Genomic DNA, 21,552 nt, shown 5'->3' on the forward strand with positions numbered 1-21,552 from the left:
AATTTGAATATATTTTCTTCCTTTTCTTTGTTGTTTCAGAAATCTCTGTCAGATGTGAACAACAAAGCAGACTGTAAAATATAAATTCTGGAGAAGACAGAGTTTATTTTCCCCAATATTATCAACTTTGCACCACTTATAAATATTTCTATGTGTATTAACTGACTGAACTCATGTCCTGAAGGAAATTTGTTCATATTTATAGGGCACGTCTTATGTCCCCTGTGATTCTCTTATGTACATTTTAATCTTACAGGTCTCAAAATAGCCCACAAACTAATGAATTTGATAGCCTAAGGTAGGTAAAAATATAAATTAGACATTAAATCTGGGTCACAATAATAGTTTATGGTGTCAGATTCTTGATCTCTGAAGAAGATTTAGCTCTGGGACCAGGTACCAGACTTGATCACTCAAGAGCCTTTGTGTAGCAGAGTTTCATTAAAGTATAAACAGGGACAGAGAAAGCCTCTGACATAGACATCGGGAGGGGGAGGAGAGAGTTCCCCTCACTAGTCTTTAGCAAGGGAATTATGCCAGAGTCCAGCTCCAGCAGCCAAGGATTCAACCTGAAGAGATGGACGGTGTCGGTGATGAGACAGCCTCTCAGTTTTCCTGGACTGCCTATTTATTTCAAGTTTAAGATTTTCTTTTATACTTTTACAAAAGCATTAGGTCAGAGGTTTGACATTTTCAGTTCCATCTCACCCAGATTTATTATGTCCATACATCATTGTTGCTCTTCAAACAGAGTTCCTGCTTCAGTGATTCTCTTGAAATCAGCCTTATCATCTATTATCTACTTCCTCTAATGTGTCCTATAGTTAACTTGTGATTACATTGTAACTCATGCTACACTCCTCAGTTTACTACTTATCTTCCTAAATCCTGTTCGCCCCTAACATCCTGAGCTCACTATCTCTTAAAAAGGCTCCTAGCTATAGTGTCTCTAAAAATTCCTAACCTCTATAAGCTATAGTAAAATATGCTAACTTTACAACATTCCTTAAATCTTTAACTTCTAACTATTTTAATTATTTCTAAGCCCTAAATTCAGTAAACTCCTTTGCCATAAACATTTTCCTCACAAATAGTCTTCAGATAGCAATCCCTCCCATGGCCTCAAGCTGTGGTCTATGTGTTCATCCTGGAACACTCTTTTGTAAAAGTCCTTAAACAAATGTCAATGATTAACTTTATGAATTATTCTGTGAGCACAGCTGCAGAAGTCTTTGTGCCTTCTCATGCTCCTCTCAAGAACAATAAGCACCTTAATATTCCTTTTCAGTCAACTCAACCGAGGAGAGGAAAAAACAAGCCAGAATTACAAGGCCTAACTCTTTCATCCTGGGCCCATGCCTGCGGAATGAAGAGAGGGGGCTGGGGCCATGCCTCCATTTTGTCAGTAATGCCTAACGTGGCTCCCGACAGAATTATATACTTTTTAATTAGTTATTACACTAAATCAAAAGAATGTCTCAAGTTTGTGAAAACTTTACCAGAACTACTCTCACAATTTACATTTTAGGATAACAGGATTAGAACTTAACAATAGAAAGATCCTACCAGATCCACTCCCATAATATACATTCTAAAATATCAGGATTAGTCAGAGGGTTTTCAGGAAAGAGAAACTGTCCTCAAGCAGGATGCATTGTTGTTATATAGTCCCTAGTACAGAGGTTAAACTGAGTTGTGTAATCATCAGTTCAGTTCAGTCGCTCAGTCATGTCCGACTCTTTGCGACCCCATGAGTCGCAGCACGCCAGGCCTCCCTGTCCATCATCAACTCCCGGAGTTCACTCAGACTCATGTCCATCGAGTCTGTGGTGCCATCCAGCCATCTCATCCTCGATCGCCCCTTCTCCTCCTGCCCCCAAACCCTCCCAGCATCAGAGTATTTTCCAATGAATCAACTCTTCTCATGAGGAGGCCAAAGTACTGGAGTTTCAGCTTTAGCATCATTTCTTTCAAAGAAATCCCAGGGTTGATCTCCTTCAGAATGGACTGGTTGGATCTCCTTGCAGTCCAAGGGACTCTCAAGAGTCTTCTCCAACACCACAGTTCAAAAGCAGCAATTCTTTGGTGCTCAGCCTTCTTCACAGTCCAGCTCTCACATCCATGCATGACCACAGGAAAAACCGTAGCCTTGAATAGACGGACCTCAGTCGGCAAAGTAATGTCTCTGCTTTTGAATATACTATCTAGGTTGGTCATAACTTTTCTTCCAAGGAGTAAGCATCTTTTAATTTCATGGCTGCAGTCACCATCTGCAGTGATTTTGGAGCCCCAAAAAATAAAGTTTGACACTGTTTGTACTCTTTCCCCATCTATTTCCCATGATGTGATGGGTCTGGATGCCATGATCTTGGTTTTCTGAATGTTGAGATTTAAGCCAACTTTTTCGCTCTCCTCTTTCACTTTCATCAAGAGGCTTTTTAGCTCCTCTTCACTTTCTGCCATAAGGGTGGTGTCATCTGCATATATGAGGTCATTGATATTTCTCGCGGCAATCTTGATTCCAGCTTGTGTTTCTTCCAGTCCAGCGTTTTTCATGATGTACTCTGCATAGATGTTAAATAAGCAGGCTGACAATATACAGCTTTGACGTACTCCTTTTCCTATTTGGAACCAGTCTGTTGTTCCATGTCCAGTTCTAACTGTTGCTTCTTGACCTGCATACAGATTTCTCAAGAGGCAGGTCAGGTGGTCTGCTATTCCCATCTCTCTCACAGTTTTCCACAGTTTATTGTGATTCACACAGTCAAAGGCTTTGGCATAGTCAATAAAGCAGAAATAGATGTTTTTCTGGAACTCTCTTGCTTTTTCCATTATCCAGTGCATGTTGGCAATTTGATCTCTGGTTCCTCTGCCTTTTCTAAAATCAGTTTGAACATCAGGGAGTTCACGGTTCACATATTGTTGAAGCCTGGCTTGGAGAATTTTGAGCATTACTTTACTAGCATGTGAGATGAGTGCAATTGTGCGGTAGTTTGGGCATTCTTTGGCATTGCCTTTCTTTGGGATTGGAATGAAAACTGACCTTTTGCAGTCCTGTGGCCACTGCTGAGGTTTCCAAATTTGCTGGTATATTGAGTGCAGCACTTTCACAGCATCGTCTTTCAGGATTTGAAACAGCTCAACTGGAATTCCATCACCTCCACTAGCTTTCTTCGTAGTCATGCTTTCTAAGGCCCACTTGACTTCACATTCCAAGATGTCTGGCTCTAGATGAGTGATCACATCATCATGATTATCTGGGTCGTGAAGATCTTTTTTGTAGAGTTCTTCCGTGTATTCTTGCCACCTCTTCTTAATATCTTCTGCTTTTGTTAGGTCCAGACAATTTCTGTCCTTTATTGAGTCCATCTTTGCATGAAACGTTCCCTTGGTATCTCTAATGTTCTTGAAGAGATCTCTAGTCTTTCCCATGCTGTTGTTTTCCTCTATTTCTTTGCATTGATCGCTGAAGAGGGCTTTCTTATCTCCTCTTGCTATTCTTTGGAACCCTGCATTCAGATGCTTATATCTTTCCTTTTCTGCTTTGCTTTTCGCCTCTCTTCTTTTCACAGCTATTTGTAAGGCCTCCTCAGACAGCCATTTTGCTTTTTTGCATTTCTTTCCCATGAGGATGGTCTTGATCCCTGTCCCCTGTAGAATGTCACGAACCTCATTCCACAGTTCATCAGGCACTGTATGTATCAGATCTAGCCCCTTGAATCTATTTCTCACTTCCACTGTATAATCATAAGGGATTTGATTTAGGTCATACCTGAATTTTCTAGCGGTTTTCCCTACTTTCTTCAATTTGAGTCTGAATTTGGTAATAAGGAGTTCATGATTTGAGCCACAGTCAGCTCCCGGTCTTGTTTTTGTTGACTGTATAGAGCTTCTCCATCTTTGGCTGCAAAGAATATAATCAATCTGATTTTGGTGTTGACCATCTGGTGATGTCCATGTGTAGTCTTCTCTTGTGTTGTTGGAAGAGGGTGTTTGCTATGACCCGTGCATTTTCTTGGCAAAACTCTATTAGTCTTTGCCCTGCTTCATTCTGTATTCCAAGGCCAAATTTGCCTGTTACTCCAGGCGTTTCTTGACTTCCTACTTTTGCATTCCAGTCCCCTGTAATGAAAAGGACACCTTTTTTAGGTGTTAGTTCCAAAAGGTCTTCTAGGTGTTCATAGAACCGTTCAACTTCAGCTACTTCAGCATTACTGGTTCGGGCATAGACTTGGATTACTGTGATATTGAATGGTTTGCCTTGGAAATGAACAGAGATCATTCTGTCGTTTTTGAGATTGCATCCAAGTACTGCATTTCGGACTCTTCTGTTGACGATGATGGCTACGCCATTTCTTCTGAGGGATTCCTGCCTGCAGTAGTAGATATAATGGTCATCTGAGCTAAATTCACCCATTCCAGTCCATTTTAGTTCACTGATTCCTAGAATGTTGACCGTTCACTCTTGCCATCTCCTGTTTGACCACTTCCAATTTGCCTTTATTCATGGACCTGACATTCCAGGTTCCTATGCAATATTGCTCTTTACAGTATCGGACCTTGCTTCTATCACCAGTCACATCCAGAGCTGGGTATTGTTTTTGCTTTGGCTCCATCCCTTCATTCTTTCTGGAGTTATTTCTCCACTGACTTTCAGTAGCAAGAAATGCAAATCAAAACCACAATAAGGTACCATTTCACGCCAGTCAGAATGGCTGTGATCCAAAAGTCTACAAGCAATAAATGCTGGAGAGGGTGTGGAGAAAAGGGAACCCTCTTACACTGTTGTTGGGAATGCAAACTTGTACAGCCACTATGGAGAACAGTGTGGAGATTCCTTAAAACCTAGACATAGAACTGCCTTATAACCCAGCAATCCCACTGCGGGGCATACACACTGAGGAAACCAGAATTGAAAGAGACACGTGTACCCCAACGTTCATCGCAGCACTGTTTATAATAGCCAGGACATAGAAGCAACCTAGATGTCCATTAGCAGATGAATAGATAAGAAGGCTGTGGTACATACACAATGGAGTATTACTCAGCCATTAAAGGGAATTCATTTGAATCAATTCTAATGAGGTGGATGAAACTGAAGCCTATTATACAGAGTGAAGTAAGCCAGAAAGAAAAATAACAATACAATATACTAACACATATATATGGAATTTAGAAAGATGGTAACAATAACCCTGTATGTGAGACAGCAAAAGAGACACAGATGTATAGAATAGGCTTTTGGACTCTGTGGGAGAGGTAAAGGGTGGGATGATTTGGGAGAATGGCATTGAAACATGCATAATATCATATATGAAACAAATCGCCAGTCCAGGTTTGATGCATGATACTGGATGCTTGGGGCTGGTGCACTGGGATGACCCAGAGGGATGGTATGGGGAGGGAGGAGAGAGCGGGGTTCAGGATGGGGAAACACGTGTATACCTGTGGTGGACTCATGTTGATGTATGGCAAAACCAATACAATATTGTAAAGTAATTAACCTCCAATGAAAATAAATAAATTTATATTAAAAAAAGATATAATGTAGATAAAGTCGTATCAGAAAGAACATGACAGAATATAGATATTACCTTTCTTAAACAAATAAATTTTGAGTATTTACTATAAAACATGTACTACTGACAGCACTAATTTGCTTTAAAGGCTTGAGGTACATTAACATGTTTTTCTCTAATCAGAGCAGGAGACACACCCAACTGGCCCACAAAGTGGTAAGAGAACCAGGATATGAATCTGAACCTACTGGGACGACTGAAAAAACATATTTATAAGCATGACCACCCACCAAATGAACAGACTAGAAAATATTTAAAAAAAAAAAAAAAAGAAAGAAACTTAGAAGGAAAATATCAAGGAGGATACAAGACAGAAGTAGAGTCTGTTTAACTATTATTCAACCATCCCATCTCGAAATGGGTTGTGAGTCATCATGGATGCACAGAGTGCTTTAGGTCATGTCCTGAGAAACGTGTTCAATAAATTATCAGAGATTATCTTTACAGTGAGAGTATGTAGAAGGTGGAGGGACGTGATAGGTAAGAACAATGTTTCCACCCACATCAAGGTACTATGTGAGGACTGGTCAGGACTAAGAAAGGGCCTGCGTGGAGCATAGGGTACACAGGTTTATGTCAGATATCAGCTTGTGACTGCATCTCTTTGTGAAAATAACTGAGAGCGCAAACTAATATACTGACCTTAAAAGAAAAGAACTGGTTCAGCAGGTTTATGGGCATTATACTATGGTACGGGACAGAAACAAGAGAGATTTTTAAAAGTGACTGTGGTATATGGAGAAAGCAAGATAATACCTGTTACACTATTTACAATGTAATGTATCCAACTGTGATTTTGTAAGTTACAATGGAATGCTTATATTCAAGAAAAGCATACACAATATTCCAGGATATTGTGTAAGAATCTTATTAGCAGAAATCAGAAGGAAAATCCAGGAAAAGGCTATCTAAACCTGGGTTCCTCTGCCAAGTATGATTAACCTCTCTATTGGACATTTACTTCGTTTCTTCTTCCACACATGGTCATCTCAAGATCGAGGAGTATCAAAGGAAAGGAGGGATTGACACTGACTCTGGAAGACCTTCCCAGTTACAAAAGCCTTTCTGAGGCATCCAACTCTTTTTTGTAGAAAAAGGCTTTTTTCTCCTGGACCTTCCCTGAGTTCAAAAGAGCAGATTCAAACAGTTACTAACACATTAAAGGACATTCAAGGATCATACCGCGATTAAATGGGATTTATTGCAGGGATGCAAGATTTCTCAATATCCACAAGTTAATCACTATGATGCACCAGAGTAACAGTTGAAGACTAAAAACCATGTGATCATCAAGAGACGCAGAAAAGCTTCTGACAAAATCCAAGTGCCGTTTATGATAAAAAAAAACCCTTCAGAAAGTCAGCACAGATGGTCCCTACCTCAACATAATTAAGACTGTATATGTCAAACACACAGCTAACATCATACTCAACCGGGAAAAACTGACAGCATTCCCCATAACAACATGAATAAGACAAGAATGTTCACTATTGCCACTTTTATTGAACATATTTTTGGAAGTCCTAGCCACAACAATCAGAAAAGAAAAAGAAATGAAAGGAATTCAAGGTAAAAAAAAATAAAGAAGAGGTAAAACTGTCACTATGATGCTACACACAGAAAATCCCGAAGATGCCACCAGATAACTACTAGACCTCATCAACGAACAGAGTACACTTGCTGGATACAAAATATATAGAGAACTGCTGCATTTCTATACACTAATAATGATATATCAGAAAGTGAAATTAATGAAACAATCCCATTCACCACCTCAGAGAAAAGAATACAATTCTAAGGAATTCTAAGGAATAAACCTACCTAAAAAGTCAAAAGAACTGTACTCATAAAACTATAAGATGCTGATGACTGATACCAAAGATGACACAAACAGATGGCACAAACATATACCATGTTCTTGGATTGAAAGAAGTAACACTGTCAAACACTGTATGGTCATACAATCCAAGGCAATCTACATTTTCAGTGCAACCCTTTTCAAATTAACAATGACATATTTCATAAAACAAAGAAAAACTTACTTTGTACCAAAATACAAAAGACTCTGATATCTAAAATGATCTTGAGAAAGAAGTGCAGAGCTGGAGGAATCATGTTCCCTGAGTTTCAGACTATACTACCAACTGACAGTCAACAAAGTGAAAGTGAAGTCGCTCAGTCGTGTCCAACTCTTTGTGACCCCATCGACTGTAGACTACCAGGTTCCTCTGTCCATGGGATTTTCCAGGCAAGAATACTGAAGTGGGTTGCCATTTCCTTCTCCAGCAGATCTTCCTGACCCAGGGACTGAACCTGGGTCTCCAGCATTGTAGGCAGATGGCTTTACCATCTGAGCCAGCAGGGAAGTGATATGATGATGGCACAAAAGAGAAATACAGATCAGTAGAACAGGACAGAAAACCCAGAAATAAACCAATTTTCTTAGAGTCAATTATTCTATAACAAAGGAGGAAACAATATAAAATGAAGAAGTTTCTTTAATAAGTGATGCTGGGATAAATGGATAGTTACATGAAAAAGAATGAAATTACAACATTCTCTAACACCACATACAAAAATAAACTCAAAATGTGTGAAACATCTAAATGCAAGACCAGATACTATAAAATTCATAGTGGAAAACAAATGTAAAACACTAACATAAATCTCAGCAAAATTTTTTTGAATCTATCTCTTAGTCATGGCAATAAAATCAAACAAATGAGACATAATTAAATTTAAAACCTTTTGCAAAGCAAAGGAAACCAAAAAAAGAACAAAAATTCAACTTTTGGACTACGGGACTATGTATGCAAATGATGCTACCTATAAGGGATTTATTTCCAAAATATACAAACAGTTCATACAGCGTAATATCAAAATAAACAAACAAACAAGCCAATCAAAAACTGGGCAGAAGATCAAAACAGATACTTCTCCAAAGGAGACAAACAGATGGCCAACAGTCACCTGAAAAGATGTTTGACGTCTCTACTTATGAGAGAAATGCAAATCAAAACCACAAAAATGTATCACCTCACACTGGTCAGAATGACCACCATCAAAAAGTCTACAAACAATAAATGCTTGAGAGGGTGTGGAGAAAAGAGAACCCTCCTATGCTGTTGGAAGGAACATAAACTGGTACTGCCACTTTGGAGAATAGCATGGAGGTTCCATAAAGAACTAGAAATAGAGCTATCACATGAACCAGCAATTCCAATCCTGGGCATATATCCAGAAAGGAAGAAAACTAATTCAAAATGATACATGCACCCCAATGTTTTTAGCAGCACTATTTATACCAGCCGAAACATGGCATCAACCTAAATGTTCACTGGCAGACAAAAGGATAAAGAATATGTGGTACATATATACAAGGGAATATTGTGAAGTGAAAGGAGCTCAGCCATGTCCAACTCTTTAAGACCCCATGACCTGCAGCTGCCAGACTCCCCTGCCCATGAAATTCTCTGGGCAAGAACACTGGAGTGGGTTGCCACCTCCACAGCATAAAACACAATGAAGTAATGCCTTCTGCAGCAATATAAACAGACTTAGGGATTATTCTAACTGAAAGCAGACAGAGAAAGCCAAATATCATAGGATATTATATGTTGAACTGAAATAAATTATACAAATGAACTTATGCACAAAATAAACTCACCAGAATGAAAAACAAACTTATGGTGACCAAAGGGGATAGTACAGGATGGTGATGGGGGCAGGAAAGGGAGAGATAAATTAGGAGTCTGAATATTTACAAACTAATGTATATACAAAATAAATAAACAACAAGAACCTACAATACAGCTCAGGGAACTATACTGAGTATCGTGTAAACTGCTGTATACCTGAAACACAAAACTGTAAATTAACTATATTTAAAAAGTGGAGAAGGAAATGGCAATCCACTCCAGTATTCTTGCCTGGAGAATCCCACGGACAGAGGAGCCTGGTGGGCTGCCGTCTATGAGGTTGCACAGAGTCGGACACAGCTGAAGCGACTTGGCATGCATGCATGCATGCATGCATTGGAGAATGAAATGGCAACCCACACCAGTGTTTTTGCCTGGAGAATCCCAGGGACAGAGGACCCTGGTGGGCTGCTGTCTGTGGGGTCGCCAGAGACACGACTTAATGCAACTTAACAGCAGCAGCAGCCGCATATCTAGAAAGAAAGGTTAAAACAAAAACACCTCTTGCAGAGATGTTCAAAAGATGTTTCACAAAGGCGTAAAAACTACTCAATGGGGAAAGCAGTCTATGAAACAAGACATGTTGACAAAACTGAATACCCACCAGCAAAAGAACTTACTTGGAACATTATCTTACACTACAACAAAAACAAACTCAAAATGGTTCAAAGACCTAAACCTAAGTCCCAAATGTATAAAACTCCTAGAAGTAAACATGCAGGATATGTTTCTGGAAATTGGACCCACAAATGATTTACAAGATATAACACCAAAAGCACAGGCCACAAAATAAAACCAGATATTAATAAATTGAACTATATCAAAATTATAAACCACTCTGCATTAAAGTCCAGTGAGTTTGAAAAGACAATCAACAGCAACTGTTTAACTGCTGTATATTGTCCTAAAGAAGTAGCTGTTTTGCATTGCAAAGGGCACAGCAGGGATGGGAGTAAAGCTGCTGAAGGTAATCAGCTGGCTGATTCTCAAGCCAGAAAAGCTGGCACTTTATGAAACCCCTTCACTGTAGACTCCTTTGATCTGGACAGATCCCGTGGAATAGGAAAAACCACAATATACTGAGGAAGAATTATAAAGATATGAGAAAAGATGACCAAAGATTACAGATAAAGGATGGTTACAGGCTGAGGATGGACGATTAATAATTCCTGAAAATGCTCAATGGAAAATTCTTAAGGGTTTACACCAGAGTTTTCATTTGGGTGCAGAGAGTACTTACCAGATGGCTTCTCGTTTGTTTGAAGGTAAAAATGTAATGAAAATTTTGAAGAACATTATCAAAAGGTGTGAGGTTCATCAGAAACATAACCCAAAGACTGAGAAGCAAGCAATATCTGGATTACAACGAAGTGGAAAGGATCCTGGAGAGGGCTGGGAAATTGATTTTACTCCTAGGCCAAAAGCTAATTGATATTCTTGCTTACAAGTTTGGGTAGATACTTTTACTGAATGGATTGAGGCTTTTCCCTGTTGTAGTAAGCAGGCTAAGGAGGTTATAAAGATTTTAATCCATGAAATTATCCCCAGGTTGGGGCTGCCACGGAGCCTTCAGAGTGACAATGGCTCCACGTTTAAAGCTGCTGTAACTCAGGGGGTATCTAAAGCTCTAGAAATAGAGTATCACTTACACTGTTCCTAGAGACCCCAATCTTAAGGAAAGGTTGAAACATCTAATTAGATTATCAAAAGACATCTGCACAAATTAACTCAAGAGACACAGGACAATTGGATTAAAGTCCTCCCCATAGCTTTAATGAGGGCTTGAACTGCCCCCCAAAAGGAGGGACTGTCCCCCTTTGAATATAGTTATGGAAGGCCTTTCTTACGCACAGACATCATTATAGACACTGAGCCTTGGAATTAACTAGTTATGTAATTCAGCTCTCAGCTTTTCAACAGGGATTAACAGAACTCCAGGAGACGACTCCTGACCCAGCCTCTGAGTCAAGCAAGCCTCTATTTGAGCCAGGAACCGAGGTCCTCATAAAAACATTGGGATCTGGGGGCCCATCCCTCGAGCCCCTCCAGGAAGGCCCTTACCAGATTATTCTTTCTTCTTCCACAGCTGTCAAAGTGCCAGGAATTGATTCGTGGGTACATCACACTTGACTTAAGAGGTGGCACCCTGACCAGAACTAAGTGACTTCATTTTATGTCTTTACTTTCTATGCTCTGACTTTGTACTTTTCAGATGGGCTTGATAATCTATGTGAGCCTACTTCTGCTGACTCCAAAAATCCTGAGTGTGCTGTTTGATCCTCAAGACAATGCCTTCCTGTCCTGGGCTCACTCCTATGCTGCATTCCACAGTCGGTCTAACTGCTGGGTCTGTGGAGCACTCTCCTGTTCATCAGTGGAAGGCTTCCCGTGGTGGACATCACCACTTCAAGGAAAAGACTTTCGCCAAGTGTGTAAATACCTTCGACAACAATTACATGCGATACCTCTTCTTCATCTGATGACATCTACCAACCCTAAATGGACGGGTGCAGCACTTTGTACTTTACCTATGGACATAAGGTGACTTTTAATTTTGATTATACATTGTCTCGGTTCAATGACTATTTCGCTACACATAAGGCAAGTAGGTCTGGATCTAATGGTTTTTTACCTGACGTTTATCAAATATGGGATGAGGTTATGTGGCTACCTCCTGAAAAAGGACGTTTAATATCTACTGCCCCTATATGCTGAAAACAAACAGAGCCATCCCCAAAGGTTAGCCAACAACTTAACTACAATGACTGGAAACAATTGGGACTTTTGCCTCAGGAAATATGCAATGTAATCATTCCCATGTTTTCCAACCCCAGTTCAGGTCCTCCCTTTGTCTGGCCAGGCACTAACTGGGACTGGATATCTCAGTCAGCTGGCTTGCTCCAAACGGGACCTATTGGATATGTGGCTCTTACCTATGGGCATGGCTTCCCCTTGGTTGGATAGGGAGATGCACCCTGGGTCTAGCCTTTACTCACGGCTTTATATTTTCAGAGCTCCCAGAAAAGCCTGCTAACTTACCTCACCTTAAAACTCGGTGGGCAAGGTCTGTACTTCACTGGTATGATTATTTGGCTGCAGTCTTTGTTCCCTCTTTGGGAACTACAGATGTTATGCTACAAGTGGATGCATTGACTAATTTTACTCAACAGGCATCACAAGATTCTCAAAAGGCTATTTCAGCTCTTAATGCTGAACAAGCACAAATTAGAAAGGTGATTTTACAAAACATATTGGCTTTAGATATTCTGACAGCTGCACAAGGAGGAACGTGTGCTATTATTCATATCCAATGCTGTACATATATACCTGATATGAGCATGAATGTTACTCATTTTACTAAACACATGAACAGGATGATTGAGGCCATGGATACTTCTGAAGCCTCAATTGCCTCACTTTGGGAGACGTTAACTCGTTCCCCATGGTGGACAACTATCTTAATTACAATAATTCTGATTGTTTTGTTTTTATTGTTTGCTCCCTGCATCTGTAACTGTATAACTGAATTTGTTTCTAGCCGCATGAAAGCTTTCAAGTTACAAATGGTTGCTCAAACTCCTGCTACTGTTGCAGCTGCCTCCAGCTACTATTTGGGGCCCCTGGATCAGATATCCTCAATATGAGGATTAGGGGAATATGTTGCCTCATCAATTTAGGGACAACGCCCCTTCTCAGCTCGGAAGCAGTTATGGAACGAAAACGACGCCCCTTTTCCCTAGGCAACATAATTCTCCTAAGAGTAAACGGGGGAATGAGAGGGTAACAGGCAGGAAGGCCAGGGGTCTCCAAATGGAGGAAATAGCCTGCAAGTGTCAGACATTTTATCTCCCTTAAGCGGCAGGAGGAAACAAACGCGATATTTTTTCCTACTCTATACAAATTTAAAAGGAGGTTTCTCTTAAAATTCTGTGTTGCCATGACACCTGGTTTCACCTGAAGTTAAGCAATGCCTTTTTCTTATGGAAATGTTTATCTTCGGCTATGCTAATGTCCTATGCATTTACCCCAAACTGTCTTCAAGGCGGTTCGGCCTATTGGGCTCAGAACCTGCTTGATAAACCAGTATGTTATACTCCGATACTGTTCCTCTAATCTGCGTAAACGACACTATTTGTATGGTGCTCTGCCTTCTTTAAGGTTCAAGTTAATCCTTTTATGGCCCAAGATAAACCATTTGGTGCCAAGATTATCCCAAAATACATCTTATGGGTGAGGGGCCTGGTGCCATTCTAAGTTTTGAGACATTCCTTTCTTTCATTAACAGACTGCTGGTGACTATATAACATCCAGCTAAAGACTAGCAGGTGGGTACTCTTTCTGCCCCCTTCTGATGCCTATGTCAGAAGCTTTCTCTATCTCCTTTATAATTTAATAAAACTTTGTTACACAAAAGCTCTGAGCGATCAAGCCTCCTCTCTGGCCCTGGATTGAATTCTTCTCCTCCGGGGGCCAAGAATCCTGGCGTTGTAATTCAACAACAACCTTTCACTGGTCCCAGCACCCTCCCCAAGATGTGGGCAAGACATTCGCTAAGATTGATCCCCCCACAGAGGCTTGTGGGGGCATGTCCACATTTATTATGGGATGGGGCCCCCTCCCTTTTCGGCCATCAAGGAGGCTTCCTTCCCTTGTACAGAGAAGTCTTCTTTGACCTCAGGAGAGGGCCTCTTATCTCTTTACTCTCGCAGACTTCAGCTTCTGCCACTAGATTTGTCCTTGGAGTGTGTGAGTGAGAACAAAGCTTCAATTTCACTCCACTTGACAAATACCAGCTGTTCAGCCCAGAGGCCCTTCTATCTCCTATGTCAAATCCTGCTGAGAGACATGAACCCCAACAATCTTTATTGGGAGGCTGAAGGGTGAAGGTCTGTCTTCTGTAGCTTCTTCAGGCTGGCACGGGGCTCATAGACCCTACCTAGCTGGGGTCACGGAGCTCTCATCCTGCCTCATTCAGGGGCCCCATGGTGACCTCTGTTGTTATCCCCACAGGATCTGTTCCTAAGAGTAGCTGGAACCATTATCTTGATGTCAAACCATCGTAATCTGAAAGAGTCAAACATAACAAGTGAATTTAAAAAGTCAGGGGCCAAATATCTGTAATTAATGATCACAAATTACTGTGAGCAGGAGCTATAGCAGGAGTAAGAACCAGGTTGCATTTTTTAGCAATTGTGATCCTGTCCAGATAGAGTCAGCACTGGTGGTACCCTCTCCACAGGCATGGACCCTTTTGCTGTGGTCTTGCACACTTTGGATGTCTTCTGTATTAGCCCAGAGTGACTGACGCAGGTGTGACAGACTCAGTCTCAAGTCGTTGGAGGAGTGACAACCTGAACAGTACTGTAAAAATCAACCACAATTTTTCCCAGGAGAATAAGCTGGGTTCCCAGTCCAGACCTGGCACTTCAAGGAGCCCGGTAGCCAGTTGCCAGTCTTGCCTCAGCAGGTTCAGGCCGCTGGCGCGGTGATCACACAGCGATTCGCGTATCAGAGCAGCTGTCACTGCTGCTGACTCTAGTGCTCCTCTGGGCGTGAGAAGAGGCAACAATCTGGGCTCATGAGAACCTTTACTGAGAGCATCTGCCTGTCTCAAGGCCTGTTCTGCCAGCTTCCCCAGCACGGATGCCCCGTTCCCGATCTCCCCGCTCAGTGCCTTCCAGGGCTGCTGAAGGGCAGCCGCTGCAGCGGGTCCTGATTGAGTCCTAGCAGAGGCAGACAGCAAGTGCCACTTTTCAGTTGGCATGGCCACTTTGTAGCAATCTGACCATGGTTCTGGGGGTGCATAATGTCCATTTTCTCCCATGGTGCTAGGAATGCTCATGCCTAGATCTGGCAAAGATTCTGCTGACAGGCCACTCAGTGCACTGTTACAGGACTAACAAAAAACAGGAGCCAAGAGACGCTGGATCACCTGTCTCACCAGCCTCTATGGTCCGGGACAACGTTCCCTCTTGTTGCTTCTTCCCATAGCTAGGGTTTCACCGTTACCCTCACTGATCGCATACCATCATTTTATCAGAGGCTCAGTCACACATTCGGCAACGCAAGAAACAACTGTGCAAAGCAGGCAGAAGAGGGAATGATGCAGCTAGCAGTATCAGTAGGACCACAAGCAGGAATCTGAGGACCTGCTTTAAGCACAGTCAGTATGTCCCAGGTGCCCTGACTTAGTTTGTTAAATAACTGTAGCCTGGGGTTAGTCTCCTGGTTGCAGACCATGGAGATCCTGACCCTTATCCAAAGACTGATTACTGAGATAAGTTTTAGGAATAAACTTAGAGAGTCCCTTACTAATTCAGTTAACTCTCATCAGCATTATAACATAAATGCAAGGAACTATGTCATAAGACTTTCTTAGTAAACATAGACCTTAATTAACAAAATTGGAATTTAATATTTAGTGAAACTTTTTTTTTTTTTTTGGTAAATTTGCCTCTATTTTCATCAAACTAGGCCAAGACTAATTTGTTTCAAAAAATAAGTTTGGTGTGCTGACCACATAGACTTCTTCTACACTGACTCTGTTGCAATTCCTCCAGTGTTAGACTAAATTCCCAAAAGGCCTCTCGAGGCCAAGAATTTATTAATTGGTTCTACTTTCCCCCATTTATGAATGACTCACTAGAGAATAGAATTATCATTACTTTTTTACAACACAAATATTTCCAGTCTTTATATCTTCTCTCACTGACAGCACATATCCGACTTGCCATACACACTGAAACATTTTCCTTGTCACTTTAGTAGATCTTGAGTCCATAATTTTTAATCTTTAAAAAATTAACCCATAGTGAAAATAAAGAAGAAAGCAATTGTGAACTATTTGTTGCATTGGCAGTCTCTGATTAGCAAACTCAAGAACATATTTTAGAACCTCTAAAAACATGTATTTTTCCAAAGTACAGTTTTTCTCAATGTAACACAAGGCATGTGTCTAATAGATATACGTCTATGTATAACTGAATGAAGTTCCTGGAAACCAAACACACACACACACACACACACACACACACACACACACACACACATCAGAAATCACGTCTACTCTAATAGAATATAAAAATTCAAATTATCAAAATAATAAAGAGTGGGGCATGAAGAAATCTTGCCACCTTGTGGCCACTTTGGGCAGCAACAATTTAAAACCTGTGAAGAGGGGCCTGCAATATCCCCAAGCCTTCAGGGATGCAAGGGAAAAAAGCCTGTTGTCAACGAACGACCTTAGGTAGATCCTGGAAAAAGAATTCAAAACCTGGCAATTGGTCAAGAAGCCAACCTTGGGAGGTAAGTTTTACTCACACTCTTTCAAAGTAATCACATGGAAAGATTTCCATATCACTGAAACTTCCTGCTGCTGCTGCTAAGTCACTTCAGTCGTGTCCGACTCTGGGTGATCCCATAGACGGCAGCCCACCAGGCTCCCCCATCCCTGGGATTTTCCAGGCAAGAATACTGGAGTGGGTTGCCATTGCCTTCTCCACACTAAAACTTACAGAAATTCAAATCAAAACTGCAATGAAGGTATCACCTCACTCTGATCAGAATGGCCATTGGTAAAAAGTCTGCAAACAAGAAATGCTGGAGAGGATGTGGGAAAACGGGAACCCTCCTACACAGATGCTGGCAAGGTAAGCTGTTAACCGTCAGCATGGAGGAACAGGCTGGAGGTTCCTCAAACTAGTGAAAAGACGATGAAATTACTACACTGCTTAACCCCATGCAGAAAAACATACGCCAAAGCAGAGATCTAAATGGACAGATGGATACTATAAAGCTCTTGAGGAACATATACAGAACATGCCTTGATATAAATCGCAGCCAGTTCTTTTCGGATTCATTCTTAGAATAATACAATCAAAGCAACAAATGGGACTTCATTAACCTTAAAGGCATTTGAGCAGCAGGGTAAACTATAAATGAAAGAAAAAGACAACCTTCAGAATGGGTGGGGAAAAAAAGTGTTTGCAAATGGAGATACAAGGAATTCATCTCCAAAACATGCAAACAGTACATGTAGCTCAATGAAAAAAAAAAAAAAAGGAAAAGTGGGCCAAAGATCGAAATGGGCGTTTCTCCATCGAAGGCATCCAGGTGGACATAAAGTATGCAAAAAGATGCTCAGCATCCCTAATCATTAGAGAAATGTAAATCAAAAGTTCAATGAGATATCACTTCACACCAGTCAGCATGGCCATCTCAAAAATTCGACAACAATAAATGCTGGAGGGAGTCTGGAGAGAAGGGAACCCTCCTACCCAAGATGGGAATGTAAATCAGTGCATCCACTCTGGAGAACAGTACGGAGGGGCTTTCAGACACTCAGCAAAAAAGTACCATGTGACCCAGCCATCCCATGCCTGGGCATGGATCCTGGGAAAACCAAAATTTCAAGATACTGCATGCCAACAATCATGGCAGCACTGGATACACTCACCAAGATACAAAAGAAACCTGAGTGTAGAAGGACAGGTGAATGGTTAAAGAAGCCGGGGTCAGTTCAGTTCAGTTCAGTTCAGTCGCTCAGTTGTGTCCAACTCTATGCGACCCCATGAATCGCAGCATACCAGGCCTCCCTGTCCATCACCAACTCCCAGAGTTCACTCAGACTCGTGTCCATCGGGCCAGTGATGCCATCCAGCCATCTGATCCTCTGTCATCCCCTTTTCAGTGAGTCAACTCAGATACACAAACCCAGACATAAAAGGATGAAAGAAAGCCACTTCCAGTCACAGGGAAGAGCCAGAGACGATCACACTAGATGAACTAAGTGAGACAAGTATCACCTGTTATCACTTCTAGGTGGAATCCAAACATGGAAACAAATGAGCTTCTTTACAAAACAGTAACAGCTTCATATATTTAGTAAAGAATCGTGTTACCAAAAAGGAAAGGCCAGGTGCAGGGAGAAATATATGTTGAGAATAACATATACACACTACTAGTTATAAAATAATCCATAAGGACCCACTGTAGAGCACAAGGAACCCTACTTTGACTGTATATAACCTATATGAGAAAAAGAACCCCAAAAGAACATATATACATCTATGTATAAATGAATAACGTTGCTTTACACATTGAAAAAAAAAAACCCACAACAGTGCAAATCACCTATATACTCAAATTCAAAATAAACATAACAGGAAAGAAAGAAAGACAAAAGAACTGCTGACTGTGTTCCCCTCGGGCCTTGGGGACCTGGGCTAGCATCACGTCCCTGGGGCCTGAGCAGGCTGGGTCCCCATGCGGGGCTGTCCTGGGGCTGAGGGCGCTGGGGAGGATATGCCAGGCAATCAGCCCCCTAGCCCGGTGGACATGGACTTCCTGTTCCCCTCTGCGTGAGTCCACAATCTCCAGATCCTGTGGGACCCTCCTGCAGCAGCACTAAACCTAGTGCCCCCAAAGGATGGTGGGGTCTCTGGGCTGGAAGAGCTTTGCAAAGTGCCCCGGGCCCCGTGTCTCCTGGTGGTGGGGTTCCCACCTCCAGCCTCCTTCCTTAGGGTCACCCCACTGAGAGGACAGGTCCCTCTGCAGAGTGGTGTTGCAATCATTGGGACCGCCTGGGGGATGAAGGGCAAGGGGGAAGAAATAAGGAGACACAAACCTTAGGGCTTCCCAGGTGGCGCTAGTGGTAAAGAATCCATCTGCCAATGCAGGAGACGGAGGAGCGGGTTCAATCCCTGGGTCTGGAAGATCCCCGGGAGGCATTCTTATTGCCAACCCAGAAACCAGACTTGCCCTAAGGCTCTGGTTGCCCAGGTAACCAGAGCGGGCATGAAGACATGCTGCCACCTTGTGGTCATTCCCTGTAACAAGCACTTGAAAACCGGGGCTATTGGGCTCGGCTCTAAATGACACCAGCGGAGGGGCCGCCGCGCCCATCCCGATGGCTGGAGGCGTCTGAGGTGCGGACGGAGGCGGCGGCGGCGGCGGCGGGCGCGGGCGCGGGAGTGGAGCAGCCGCCGCGGGACCGACCGGACCGAGCTTCGCCGGCGCACCTGCCCGCAGCGCCCGCGGAGCGGCTGGAGCACGACCACCTCCCGGAGCGGCGGCTGAGGCGGCGGGGAGCAGGCGCGGCAGGCGGGACGAGGCGTCGAGCCTTTTCTCTGTTGCAGACAGTTTCACATGTTTGGGGGAATAGACCAGCAGCACTTCTGAATTAAGATCTCAGATTCTTTGAGGTGGCTTTGAAGAGCACTAAGATTAGAAGATGAGTGAACTTGACCAGTTACGGCGGGAGGCCGAACAGCTTAAAGACCAAATTAGAGATGCTCGGAAGGCGTGTGCAGACGCGACTCTCTCTCAGATCGCAAACACTGACCCTGTGGGAAGAATCCAGACGCGCACCAGGAGGACGCCGAGGGGACACTTGGCCAGGATCTATGCCATGCACTCGGGCACCGACTCCAGGCTTCTGGTCAGCGCCTCGCAGGACGGTAAACTTACCTGGGACAGCTACACCACAAACAAGGTCCATGCCATCCCTCTGCGCTCCTCGCGGGTCATGACGTGCGCTTAGGCCCCTTCTGGGAACTACGCGGCCTGCGGAGGCCTGGATAACATCTGCTCCATTTACAGTCTGAAAACTCGTGAAGGGAATGTACGTGTGAATCGTGAGCTGGCTGGACACACAGGTTACCTGTCGTGCTGCCGTTTTCTGGATGGCAATCAGATCGTTACCGGCTCTGGAGACACCACCTGTGCCCTGTGGGACATCGAGACTGGCCAGCAGACGACCACATTCACCGGACACACCGGGGACGTCGTGAGCCTTTCACTCGCTCCGGACACCAGACTGTCTCTGGTGCTTGTGACGCTTCAGCCAAACTCTGGGACTTGCGAGAAGGGGTGTGTCGGCAAACCTTCACCGGCCACGAGCCCGATATCAACGCCATCTGTTTCTTCCCGAACCGCAACCCATTTGCCACTGGCTCAGACGGCGCCACCTGCCGGCTGTTCGACCTCCGTGCGGACCAGGAGCTCAGGACCTACTCCCACGACAGCATCATCTGCGGGATCACCTCCGTCTCCTTCTCCAAGAGTGGGCGCCTCCTTCTCGCAGGGTACGACGACTTCAACTGCAACGTCTGGGACGCCCTCAAAGCCGACGGGGCAGGGGTCTTGGCCGGGCATGACAACCGCGTGAGCTGCCTGGGGGTAACTGATGACGGGATGGCCGTGGCGACGGGGTCCTGGGACAGCTTCCTCAAAATCTGGAACTAACCCTGACAGCAGGTGGACGCCACAGTGACTGGAAGACCGTTCCAGCCTCGGACCGTTGCAGATAGCATTTCCCATCTACCCCTACTAACGCGGACGCCCTGCACCCCTCAGAACTTCAAAAGCGCAAGACCTTCCCCTCACTTATTGCTGAAACCAAGAGCACAGTTCCCACTGAGAGAAAAATCTCTGTGCTGTAACTAAAATGAATCGTGCATTCCTTCTGGGACCATTGTTTTTGTTTTACTTTTTTGTTTGTTTTGAATGAATTTAAAAGGAAATACTATAATAAAAATGTTAACAAGAAGGTAAAAAAATAAATGACACCAGCCCTAAAGAAATCTTCCGGGGTAAATCACATGAAGAGAGTTCAAAACAGGGCTGACTTTCAAGAAGCCACTTTCTCCCCCGTAGAAGGTAAAAAACCCGTGGAAAGATACTCATCATCAGTAAGTAGTAAAGAAATGCAAATTAAAACTACCATGAGCCATCTTCTCACACGGCTCAGAACGGCCATCCTCAAAAGATCTTCGAAGTAAATTGGTGGGTGCAGCCACGAAGGAAAATATCTGGAGGCTCCTTGAAACACGAAATAGAGAGTTACCACGTTTTCCAGCAATACCACTCCTTGCTTTGATCTGGAAAAAATCCTAATTCCAAAGAATATGTACATTTCTATTTTCAGGGCAGCACTATTCACAATAGCCAAGTCAGAGCATTAACCAAAATATCCATCGACAGAAAAATGAAGACTAACTGGCCCATCTAGACAGTGGAATACACTCAGAAAAAAAAAAAAAAAAAACTACCATGAGCAGCAGCATGGCTGTACTGAGAGATTATCACACTGAGGTATGAGACCAAAGGCAAACATCCTAAAATAGTACTGAAAAGTGGAAGCCAGAAATTCATGCAAATGAAATAATTTGCAAATAGAAACAGACTCAGAGTTAAAAAACCAACTCATGATTATTTTTTTTAAACGTTGCAGGAGGGATACACTAAGAGGGATTAAAATGCTCTCATCACTACAT

At 42.9% G+C, this 21,552-nt stretch overlaps 1 pseudogene; it reads left to right on the forward strand.

Annotated features, from left to right (window-relative positions):
* The first annotated feature begins 19,508 nt into the window (after positions 1-19,508).
* On the forward strand, positions 19,509-20,521 carry LOC138096308 (guanine nucleotide-binding protein G(I)/G(S)/G(T) subunit beta-1 pseudogene; annotated as a pseudogene).
* The last annotated feature ends 1,031 nt before the right edge of the window (positions 20,522-21,552 follow it).

This window comes from Capricornis sumatraensis, chromosome 20 (genome assembly GCF_032405125.1).
Source record: "Capricornis sumatraensis isolate serow.1 chromosome 20, serow.2, whole genome shotgun sequence".
Lineage (NCBI taxonomy): Eukaryota > Metazoa > Chordata > Mammalia > Artiodactyla > Bovidae > Capricornis > Capricornis sumatraensis.